The sequence below is a fragment of the Aedes albopictus genome, chromosome 2 (genome assembly GCF_035046485.1).
Source record: "Aedes albopictus strain Foshan chromosome 2, AalbF5, whole genome shotgun sequence".
In the NCBI taxonomy this organism is placed as follows: domain Eukaryota; kingdom Metazoa; phylum Arthropoda; class Insecta; order Diptera; family Culicidae; genus Aedes; species Aedes albopictus.
In genome coordinates, this window is record NC_085137.1 from 451398389 (window position 1) to 451411205 (window position 12817).

Here is a 12817-nt window from a genome sequence, read left to right on the forward strand (position 1 = left end):
GTATGGTGCTCTAGAGCAACCATGGGAAGCAGAGGGTTAACCTACAGTTAAATGAACTCAAATACCAGGTAATCCCAACAGGTCAGAAATATTGTTCTGCAAATTACTTTGTTCTATTCGATGTAATATTTTTTTTGTCTGTTTTAACGAGATTTTTAACCCTAGGCTAGTTCATCTCGGGGCCCACGTTTTACTTCCTATCCGAAGGAAGAACACACATTTTATGAGTATGTCGGGAGTGTGTTGGGTCCTTGCATGATAGTCTTGTGTTCTAACCACCACACCAGGTCCGCTCTACTCGATGTATTATTGGTGACTGTGGTCAACAGTTTTTTTTTATTGAAAATAATAATTATTGTCCACATACGACTCTCGGAAGTCAAGACATGCCTTTTATCATGCCGTCTAGGGTTCTACAACATTCGTTGGTTATACAAACAATTTTATCAAGAGCGATTAATAAAATAGTAAAAAGTATGTGAGGATAAACTTGTTTTATTTTATTCATGCCATTTGAAAATTACAAATGATTACTTGGCCTTCGGTTGTTCAGAAGTGTTCAGAAATCCCAAGAGCTCAAAGAAATCATATGTATTGGACATTTTTTTGAACCGATATCAATTTCATCAAACTAAACATGAAAATTTCCGTTGAGACACTAAGTTTATATAAAAGATTTGAGAGTGCGAATCGTTCATGGTTATTTATTTATCAGGCCCAGCCCAGTGAACCACCAGCTTTACACTAGCTAGTTACTACTTGGTCGAAACTAATTAATGTAGCACAAAATTCACTGTAAAAATCGCTATTTTAAATTTTCAGTTGAGATTAAACGAGAAAATTTGTTAAAATTCTAAAATATATAAATTTCTTGTAATCAATTTTTAGCTATCCTCATGGTAAATCTCCAGTGAATATTTCTTATAATTTTTAGTGGAATAACAGAACTATTTTTTGAAAGTCTCTCAAAGGTGTTTCTAGAAGAATTTTGGGAATATCGCTGTAGAAATTGTTTAGGAAATTCTGGAAAGTTTTTAGAAAAAAAAAAATGCACATCAAACAAGTTAGAAATAAACCAATTTTTTAAACATTAAATTTCTGACGAATACGCAAAAAATGTGCAGTGGGTGACTACCGAAAAAAGAAACAGTTTCCCTAGCTATTCGTAAATGGAAGAATTCAAGATAATTTTGGGAAAGTGCGATAGGATATTGCAATAAAAATGATAGAAAAAATTGGAAAAAATATTACGGAAATTGGTTCCTGGATGATTTTTTCAAGTGTTTGAGAGGATTTTTTGACTAAATTCTTGGTATAGTTTTTGAAGAAACATCTAAAAAGTGATCAGATTCCTAGAGAAATAAAAAAAAAACAAATCAAAAGTAGAACATTTTTGGTGGTATTTTTAAAGAATATTACATAGGATGAATATCTAGCGAAACTAGTAGAGGAATTTATCAAAACTATTTCAGATAATCCCTGTGGAAATTTACAAAACATATTTAAAGCATAATCTTTGTGGAACTTTTGAAATAATGTTTGAAAAAAAAAACTTTTATAAATTCCTGCTAAACTTCTAAAATAATGGAGAAATTTCTACCTGAATTAATAAACAGATTACCGGATAAAGAGAGTTCGACTGTTACGATCTATAGATGTACTAATTTCGGTGCTATAGTCTTACGCATTAGAACGAATCTTAGGGAAGAATCTTAAACCCTTCGTTTTAATTCCCTAAGATTGCACTGAGTATAGTAGTAGCACTATTAATGAACAGGTTTTGTTAAATTCCCAAATTGAAAAATGTGGGAAGTATCCAACAAAATGATGGGCTTCCTGGGAGTATTTTCGCAATGAAATGTTGCTAGAATATGAAAATAATATAATAATCGTTCTTGCTGGGTTTCAATTGGAGATTTTCTAGAAAATTAGTGAAAATAAAAATCTTGAGAAGGGAATCGGGTGAGCCCTGTTGAAAGTTGCAGTAAGTTATTTTTATGGAGCATCAGGAAGAAAGTCCCTGAAAGAAGTAATGAAGGACTTTTGGAAGAAGAACCAGTGGACATTCCTGAAGAAACATTTCTTGTTGACTTTCCATGTTGTTTCTGGTGAAGCGCTCTGACAATCTGCGTTTTTTATGAAATTTGTACCAAAGTATAGTTTGGCGAAACACTTGAAAGTCGAACTATTAACGGGAACTTCTTATAAAAAAAATCTATGACGCAGAACTCTTACGGCAATTCCCAACATGTTTACCAGCGAAAGCCATGGAGGAATTTGCAGTACAAATGATGTAAATTCAGACAGGAATTTTAGTGTTACCTCCTTGGGATTGCATAATAAAAATTCCGATGAACTCCTGCTCGAGTTTCTGGCATATTTGGAAAGAATCTTTCTGAACTCATTAAACAAGTTTTATTTAATATTTCAAGCGGGCTTTCACAGGGCCTAGTTTTCTTCCAACATCAACATTCCGTTTATATTTTACTTCGCAAGCTATCTTCAATCTTGGAGCTGAAACTTCTCGGTTTCCACGATGTTCTTGTTGTTTGAACAAGAGACAGTTAAATCTACACAGATTATGCAAGAATCCTAAAACGATGTGGTTCAGAATCTTTTAACCAGCTAATACCCAACCCCGCCCTTAGACGGGGTATAGTTTGAGCATTTTTGAAGCATCATTTTTTCCTGGGAAATCGATACTTTTATATTTTTGGCTGATATTTAAGACTGTTCTGTATACCTTAAAATAGTTAATAATGCCCTTTAAAGCGTATTTATATTTTTTGAAATAATAGAAAAATTGATGTTTTGGTTAGTTTTAAGATGTCATTGTTTCTTTTGTATTGAACCGCCACAATTAACATATTTCTTTTCCAGAATCGTTCTATTAAAGTAAAAGAGTTTAGGGAAGTTGAATACACTCTAAAGATATTTATTTAAAATGAAAATTTACGGAAAATATAATTTTCTAGAAAAAAAAAATAAAAATATTTTAACAAAAGTTCTGAAATTTAAAGATGTTTTCGCCTTAAAAAATCAACATCTCAAATAGGCTTCCAGGAAAAATTTAAAAGTGTAAGGATGTTCAAAAACAAAAAATAGAAGAATAAAAAAACAAAATTCTCAAAATTGTAAATTATAAAGATAAGATAAACGGTTTTAGATGACGAAAAGTTTATTTAGATCAAAATAAAAAAAGGCCTAAGAAGTATCCATAAAAAATTAAAACATTCTTCCAGCCTTTTTCACCCAAGCTCTGCCAAAAAAAATGGGAGCAAAAAAACATAAGAAGAGGAATCCTGAACTATTTTCTAAAGGAAGTTTGTTGAGTCTTAATTTATATGTTTTTTCTAGGAATGTAGATACAGTAATGTTCCGATTTTATCACGGCCTCCGCGCGTCAGTCCATTATTTTTCATTTATTTGCTGTTACATTTGAGAGCAAGTGCTTAAGATGAATGTTGAAGCTACTTTAACCGCTTGTCATTTTTTGCGCGTTCTCAAAACGAATTTTAAGTGACGATTTCGCTGGTGGTTCGGCCGGTATTAGGCCACCCAGTCAGTTTTCCACGTGTTAAAGTGTAATTATTCAGCGTAGTATCATTTGGGAGTTTCGGTGTGATGCCAGTAATCGCTGACTCGTTTGATCGCTTCACGTCGTTTTGAGTGAACGCGGCAATGAAATCAATCCTATTTCGGTCGTTGCTGCATCGCTGGAGAAATAAGAATACAACTTTATCACGGCAGACTATGAAGAACTTGGTGAGATCTTTCTAATTAAAAAACGTCATTTTATTCATACATGGGATATTTACCATACCAAATACGCGCCAGAAACAAAAATGCAAATTTTTGATTCAGGAAGTGTTAATGCATTTCAGATATCCAATTGATATCCGGATGCATCAATGCGGGGCTTACTGTTTCAGAAAACGACCTCAAGATGTACGTGGAAGCCCTGTCATACTTGAAATGGGTCGTTGGACGTGCAGTAGAGCTATCACCTTCCATCTCCAGGACTAAAAGTGTTTGCGTCTATGGATAAAAGTTAAAAATAGGCGCAGGCATTTTTCTTCCATAAAAGCACTGTCGGTCAGTGGGAGATGGATTGTACATACATACATACATACATACATACATACAAGTGCTTAAGATGAATGTTGAAGGCGTGTATTGCAACGTTGAAAATATAAAATATGCGTACAGATTTTGTAGAATATCCAAAAGCATTTTTGAAAAGGGGCGTGATAAAATCGGAACAATACTGTATCATTAAAAATAAGTTAAAAGAATCCGTCGAAAACTTTTCTTGGAATTCCATTTAGATCTTTTCCATGTTCTCAGCCCGTTACTTATAATACAGCCATTCCTAAGAAAATCGATATAGTGTATCTTCAAATGTCGTGATACTTGGTGTGTTTGTTATTCATCGAAAATAATTGGACCCATATTTTTTTTATTTCAAGGTGTTTGACATTGAAGTTTTCTGAATGATTTTTTAAAATAAAACTATTGAAATTTATTTTTTTTTGTTTAAAAAATATTGTGTTGTAGTTTTAAGGAAAAAAAAACTTTTTAATAGGATCAAATCGTGTAAAACACTTTTCAATTACCATGTTCTTATTTACCTCTACTCGAGAGAGCAATAAAGTCATTTGAATGCACGTATGTTTCATTCGTAGAAATTGTTCGGCTGTTGAAACCAATAGTCAAAGCAAATAGAGCAGACAATTCATATCCGTTTGTCTATGACTCAAACACCAACAATGCCAATTTCACATACCGTAGTGGGTGCGCTCGCGCACTTCGCTGATGTAGTCAATAGTGTAGCGTGCGGTGTGCTCGATCGCTTGATTTGCCAGCAACTTCCTCCAATCTCAATTATTGTCGTCGTCAATTGTCATTGCACTTGCAGTGGAACTACCCCAAGAGCTACCAATCAACTAACCAATAGCCATCAAAGCCGAGTGAAAGATATGCTACAAATTGCGAGCTGAATTTCAATTAGTTTCTTTCCGTAGCTTGGCGTACCGCACTAGAGTGGGGGAAATCAAGGTTTGATGCACCATATTTTTTGTGATCGAGGCTTTAAACAAGATGTATCAATTGGTGGAGCAATTAAAATCTTCAAATGCAAACTACATTGAAAGAGTTTTTCTGTGTTTAAAAAATCAATGTAGAATATTTTACTTATTTGATGAATGGAACATGATGAGAATTAAAACTGGAAAGGCTTTCAATTGTCTAAAACAAGCATAGTCAGACAAATACCGAGGGGAGTTATTTCACAGCAGTGACTTTTTTTACACTGATTCCCCCACCCGAAGACCGATCGCGGTGAAATGGTGCACAAGAAACTATATGATAATCTGTCGCCAAGTTTGGTAACTTTTCTGCGGTCGCTGCGCAGGGTGCAGCGGAAGGTATGCAAGGGGTGGGGGGTTCATGTGGTAAGGTCGCCCATGGTAGTAAGAGGGTTAGGGTCGATTTCACCACACTGCTGGTTGCGAAATTATTGCATTTTCCCATGAAGCAATGGGTGTGTGTGTTGAATGGCACGAGGTGGGGTGGCACTTGATTTTGTTCGTGTTGCAATGGGTAATAGACAGACACGGCGGCAATAAAGATTAGAGACAGAAAGTGGACTAATCGATACGTATTACATTAGGTGTATCGATTCGAATCGGATTTGTTTTCTTCGATTTAGTTTCACTTGCACCTTTTAGTTGGATGATTGGAAATTAAAATTGGTTTTGGTGGCCGGGCATCGATTACATTGGCGAACGTTGACAGTTGGATACAAATTGATCTCATTATGAAGAAGTGTTGTGTGGACTTTCGATCGAACAACTTACTTGTCAAGCTTGCAGATAACTTTTGGTACTTTTGCCTTCTCAAGATCAAGTCATTTTAATGAATTGTTCTATCTGAAACAAATTACTCGAGACACTTTATTTTCTGTAGTTTGTTATAGCACTTGTTCAAAGGCAATTATTGAAATGTGGTACATCTGAGAAATGGTGGGGAAATGAATTTATATCTGCGATTGGGGACTACGAAGGTTGATGAGCCGGGAAACACTCTTTCTTCCTACGGGGTTTCTTATGGGAGTATGAGTGAAAAAAAGCAAAAAATCTTCCCTCCTTCACTTTCTCACAGAAAACCGCAAACAAAATCATCACCTTCGTAGTCCCCAATAGGGCAGAACCGGTGGAGTACTAGATTAGAAGTAGTTCTGCATAGCATCGGATCTACAAGCGTAATCACATAGGATCTAAGGTTTAAAATCTCATAGGCACATTAATGTTCAATCAATTTTCCTCTGAACCCCCAAAAAAGCCTTGAAATATCTATTAAGAGGGGAGATGCTCCCTTAGAAGCCTTCATAAAGCTCACTGAAACTCTCAGAAATATCTTGAAATTAATTGAAACTCATTGAAAGGCCTCCAAACACCTCTGTAGCAGTTCAGAACCCTTTAGAACCCCGGAAACCTCCCCTAAACACCAAAACCCTCCATAACCACTCTGAAATATCCCTGAAATTTCCTAGAAAGCCACTCTCAAATCCCTTTTAAACATTTCAGGGTGTAAAACACTCTGAAACGAGTTGAAACGCTTTCAAAAGCCACTTGAAATCTGTAAATTCCTTGGTAGGCCCCTGAAACCCAAACAAACCCCTGCGGAACCCTCTGAATCCTTTTGAAGACCATTGAAAACACTCTGAAACCGAGTCCGAAACATCTCTGAAACTCCCTTGAAAGCTACTTTAACCTTTCGGGACGCGCGCCATCAAGCAACCGAAACTGCACCGCGCTCGCGCAGTATACGACGAGCGAGGTTTTTTGGAGGTGTTGTACTTTTTACAACAGCGCGCGCGCTGAAAGGTTAAACTCGGAGACTACTTTCAAACCACATTGAAACTTCTTGAACCTTCGAAACCACGTGGATCCCCCTAGAATGCCTAAACGGACTCTTATATTGAACAGGCTGGAAGCCATTACCCCGAACCGAAATTTGTAGTAAAATTCCTGCAACCACTGGGTTGCAAAAAAAAAACTCCAAAACGGAATCCCAGGTACAACATCTGGAGGGATTGCTTTAACATAAGCATAAAACGTTTTAACGCTACTACTAGTAGGGTTTCTGGCGATATCAGAAAGCAATGGAAATTCTATGGGTTTGACGAAATATTTAATGAAATTGTTCAAGAAATTATAGCGGATGAGTTCAGGTTTTTTTTCAGAGATTTTTCTGCAATTTTTCTGAAAAGTCTTTAGCGAAAATGCAGAACGAATGTTTAGCCGATTTTAACGGATGTTTTTGAACTCTCTCAAGATTTGTTAGGGTTTCCCAACATTTTTTTCTTTGCATTCCTCAAGGAATTCATAGATTTGCCATATTTATCACATGTTCAATTCAGAAAGAAGAAGTTAGGAACAGATTCTTTATTCCTTAGGAACAGATTCCTAAAGTAATTCTGAACGAAACTCTCAAAAGAAAAAAATCACCAAAAAATTTTATTGGTTTGATATGTGAGACCAATTGAATTCAAAAATTCTTGTAAATTGCTGCAGACATTCTTGAAACTCATTTAATATTTCTGTAAAAAACTCCTTAACAAATCTTTGAAACTGCTGTTAAAGAGAGTTTAGAATGTTTTTGACATTATTTTAAAAACTCCGAGGAGATATCCTTAAAAGTTTCGAATTTTCATCATTTCTGTTGAACAAACAAACACGAATATTTAACAGGGATTTTTTGGCTTTCCGTTTTACAAATTTCTGGAGATTTTCCAGATTTAAGGCGAAAATTTTCTATAGAAATTCCGGTAAAATACATTGTGCAATTGTAGAATACTGATTAATTGAAATGGAAAAAGGTGTTAAGCCTTATAATCAAAAATAAAATCAAGGGATGTTTCTTGATTTGTGTTTTTTTTCTTATATTACAATTTTATTCGCGAAGTGAAATTTTATGAGCAGGGCTCCTGAAATGTGGGGGGCCGAATCCACGGCCAGCTGATCCTCCTCCCCTAAATGCGGTCCTGTTAATCCTGTTCGAAATCATGGCGACTATATGGCACTGATTGATTTCGTTCATAAGTTATGAACATGTTACATATATAATAAAAAACGAAACAAACAACGATTCAACCTTATGATATGAGTGGGATTAAAATGGAAGCACCCTGCAGAAAGGTAAGCACAGTGTCCCTACAATGTTGCCGACTGAGCAGGTGGAAATGATATGCGTGGATGTTAAATCTTGTAAAAATCAACCACATCGGCAACTAATTGCTCCCAACTCATATCGCATGTTTGCACGATAACGATGTGTAATGATTGTTAGTACCGCCGGTACTGCCAAGCCAACAACAGTCAGTGGGTAGTAGGCCTGTCCAGCTTTTCAAAAATGTTCTCTGATTCTCAAGTCCACCCCCATATTATGATTGGCATGCTAGAAGAAGTAACTGGTCAAAATTTCAGCCAAATTCATTAAAATTAAGAGGTGCATCAAATCAATTTTGTGTTTTTCGACTATTTTTGAACTTCAAAAAATCATACCTACACTAAAACTTGTCAAAACTTTATTCTTTTGACAGAAATTGAAAGCTATATTTGTTTGCTACAACTTCTCCGAACAACGTGTGCCAATAAAATTGAAGGAAACATGTGTAATAATTACATTTGTAATCAGAAAAACCTTAAAAAGTTGATTTTTTGATAGATTTCGTTCTGGAACACCCTAATATACGTAATAAGTTGGATTTCTCAAAACGGCATCATATTCTCCAATATTTCGTGGTTATTTGCTTCCTTGACACCAAAGCTGTAGGAGTTGAGCAAAAATTACTAAAATTCGTGAAAGCCAAATGTGGCCTAAAAACTAGCTTTTCGGGTGCAATCACGCTTTGGCGCGCAAAAAGTGGCATCGCGTCAGCACTGATATGATAGCCAACACCTGTCATCACGCTTGTTTGTTATCACCCGTGATAGGGGGTAGCTAAGGCAAACTACAAGGAAGCAAAGCTACTACGTTCAGTACAATTTCGCGCCACAGCGTGATTGCATCCAAAAAGCTAGTTTTTAGGCCACATTTGGCTTTCACGAATTTTAGTAATTTTTGCTCAACTCCTACAGCTTTGGTGTCAAGGAAGAAAATAACCACAAAACATTGGAGAATATGATGCAGTTTTGAGAAATCCAACTTATTACGTATATTAGGGTGTTCCAGAACGAAATCTATCAAAAAATCAACTTTTTAAGGTTTTTCTGATCACAAATGCGATAATTACACATGTTTCCTTCAATTTTATTGGCACACGTTGTTTGGAGAAGTTGTAGCAAACAAGTATAGCTTTCAATTTCTGCCAAAAGAATTAAGTTTTGACAAGTTTTAGTGTAGTTATGATTTTTTGAAGTTCAAAAATGGTCGAAAAACACAAAATTGATTTGATGCACCTCTTAATTTCAATGGATTTGGCTGAAATTTTGACCAGTTACTTCTTTAAGGATGCCAATCAAAATATGGGGGTGGACTTGAGAATCAGAGAACATTTTTGAAAAGCTGGACAGGCCTAGTGGGTAGGTAAATATCGCCTTTGACGATGGCTGAGTGAAACCTATGAGCCAGTCCTCTGCGACTCAGTCGGTCATATCAGTCGGCTTGATTATTTTTACACGCGTTCATAATTATACGGTTCGGTGATTGGACAAATAAACATCGTCTTTACTAGGTACGTGATGCATTGCAGGCCTGACTGCAGGCGGCGAAAATATGACAGCTTTCTTTGTAATGTGGTGAGCCATGCAGAAAATCTGCGCTCGTCAAAGAAAAGTAATTTTATCACCTGTTTTAATGTGAGATTGCTGGTACTTACTTGCTGTTGTAGAGTTAATTAATATTGTTGACGATTGGAATGTTGAGACGTTACTTGGAGTATAGTAGTTGCAGATGGCAGTCCATGCAGTCTACGTTTTTTTCGTCTCAGTGTTTGCAGCCTTTACAATACACTACGACTACTGCGGGTAGAAAAACTTATCGGGACATGCAAAATATTCATTTATAATTTGAGCATGAGCATGAGCATAGATGACCGCACAATTCGTAGTTGCTACTCCGTGATTGATCGGAGCAATCGAAATTGCACAGAGAACCAATGAATGGGGCTTGGGACTAGCGTTATCAATGCCATGCAAAATTTCTATTTATTATTTGAAGATAAACAGTACTTAACAGATATATATTTTACAGAAAGTACTGTATGGTATCTGTATATGAGAAATTAATATAATTTATTAAGTTTATATCATTATTTAAGTCAGTTAAACATTCATACTTATACTGAACGAGGAGTGTTCACTCAGTTTTGAATGACCAGTAGATGCCATTCTTCTACTATTTATGTTTTGACTTCAACTTCATTTAAGAGTTTGTATCCATTACAAAACAGCAGCTTCCGCTACCACTAAATCCCTTTATGAGACGAGTTATTATGAAATCATCCATCCTCATATACCTATGCCAAATTCGGATTGCAGCAAACAGCCAGTTTTCAGCGCAGGGGACCACATCCGAGATTGCCACTCTGTTTTTCTATATTGTGCTGCTGTTGATGTTGATGTGGTTGAATGTTGCTCTTCGTCGTCATTTTAGCTCATTATGTAGGTATCTCTGCAGCTTGGTATATGCTGCCAGTAGTAACAGATATTGCAAGCAACGTTCATATGGGCAAAAATTATTAAACTTTCACTCTCGTCGTGTTTATCGTTCGCTGCAAGTAAGATGCAGGTACAGAGGGGATCGGGATTTGAACTCAACTCTGCCTTCCTCCTGTAGGGCAGTGAAGGCGCAATCAGCGATGGCTTAGCGGTAGTTAACCTTCACATACCCGCACCTTGACATCTCATTTTCAAAATGCTGGCATTTCGTCAATTTTCAGCCGATTTTTTTTGAAGTCGCCCTCAATCGATCATAATTTGGTGCTAGTTTATTATACTCAAGTGGCCATGCAATATCCGGAACCATTCCGGAGATATTCCGGATTGTACTGGGGTCAGGGGGGGGGGGTGCCAAAATGGCAAAAAGTGATTATTTCGTGGGTTATTGTATTTGAATTATCAATTTTCAGCGTAATTTTTGTTGCGAGCAATGAAACACAACTGCAATAATCAGATTTGTATAAGTTGACCGATCCGGACCACCGTAACAGGTTCCGCGGGGGCCTCATTGGGGACACTTTTGGTTTTCAACCAAAACATGTCATGCGACGTATCAAACTTCATGATTTCGAGAGAATGAGACAGAAAAGTTACACTGAAGTATGTATCAACTGATATGGCCGCTCCGGGACACCTGAAACAGGTTCCGCGGGGGCCTCATTGGGGACACTTCTGTTTTTCAACCAAAACAAGTCGTGCGACGTATCAAACTTCCTAATTTCGATAGAATGAGACAGAAAAAGTAGGCTGAAGTATGTATCAACTCATATGGCCGCTCCGGAACACCTGGAACAGGTTCCGCGGGGGCCTCATTGGGGACACTACCTTGGGACACTACTGTTTTTCCAACCAAAACAAGTCGTGCGACATATCAAACTTCATGATTTCTGGAGAATGAGACAGAAAAAGTAGACTGAAGTATGTATCAACTCATATGGCCGCTCCGGAACACCTGGAACAGGTTCCGTGGGGGCCTCTTTGGGGACACTTCTGTTTTTCAGCCAAAACAAGTCATGCGACGTATCAAACTTCCAGATTTCGAGAGAATGAGACAGAAAAAGTAGACTGAAGTATGTATCAACTGATATGGCCGCTCCGGAACACCTGGAACAGGTTCCGCGGGGGCCTCATTGGGGACACTACTGTTTTTCCAACCAAAACAAGTCGTGCGACGTATCAAACTTCATGATTTCGGGAGAATGAGACAGAAAAGGTAGACTGAAGTATGTATCAACTGATATGGCCGCTCCGGAACACCTGGAACAGGTTCCGCGGGGGCCTCATTGGGGACTCTTCTGTTTTTCAACCAAAACAAGTCGTGCGACGTATCAAACTTCCAGATTTCGAGAGAATGAGACAGAAAAAGTAGACTGAAATATGTATCATCTCATATGGCCGCTCCGGAACACCAGGAACAGGTTCCGTGGGGGCCTCATTGGGGACACTTCTGTTTTTCAACCAAAACAAGTCGTGCGACGTATCAAACTTCCAGATTTCGAGAGAATGAGACAGAAAAAGTAAACTGAAGTATGTATCAACTGATATGGCCGATCCGGAACACCTGGAACAGGTTCCGCGAGGGCCTCATTGGGGACACTACTGTTTTTCCAACCAAAACAAGTCGTGCGACGTATCAAACTTCATGATTTCGGGAGAATGAGACAGAAAAAGTAGACTGAAGTATGTATTAACTGATATGGCCGATCCGGAACACCTGGAACAGGTTCCGCGAGGGCCTCATTGGGGACACTACTGTTTTTCCAACCAAAACAAGTCGTGCGACGTATCAAACTTCATGATTTCGGGAGAATGAGACAGAAAAGGTAGACTGAAGTATGTATCAACTCATATTATAAGAAAAAAAGTATTTTTGGTAATAAACATCTAACCTTTTATTTTTTTCAAACATTTGCCGATTTTTCAGAAAATATACAGCTTGTGTACGTTTTGTGGATTCCTTAATCTAAATTTAAAAGGAACCTATGGGAAGTTTTCTAGAGCGCCCTTTCAAGTCGATACCGAGTCGAGTTTACTTAGTTTTATCTTTTTTGGCTTATCCATTCGAAATCATGAAGTTTGATATGTTGCACGGC

The 12817-nt window shown here is 37.3% G+C and overlaps 1 protein-coding gene across 3 annotated transcripts in view; it reads right to left on the reverse strand.

The window, feature by feature from the left end:
• The window catches only part of LOC109398403 (uncharacterized), a 698553-nt gene that overhangs the window by 298554 nt on the left and 387182 nt on the right, over window positions 1-12817 (reverse strand). The gene's annotated exons all lie outside the window — the stretch shown is intronic.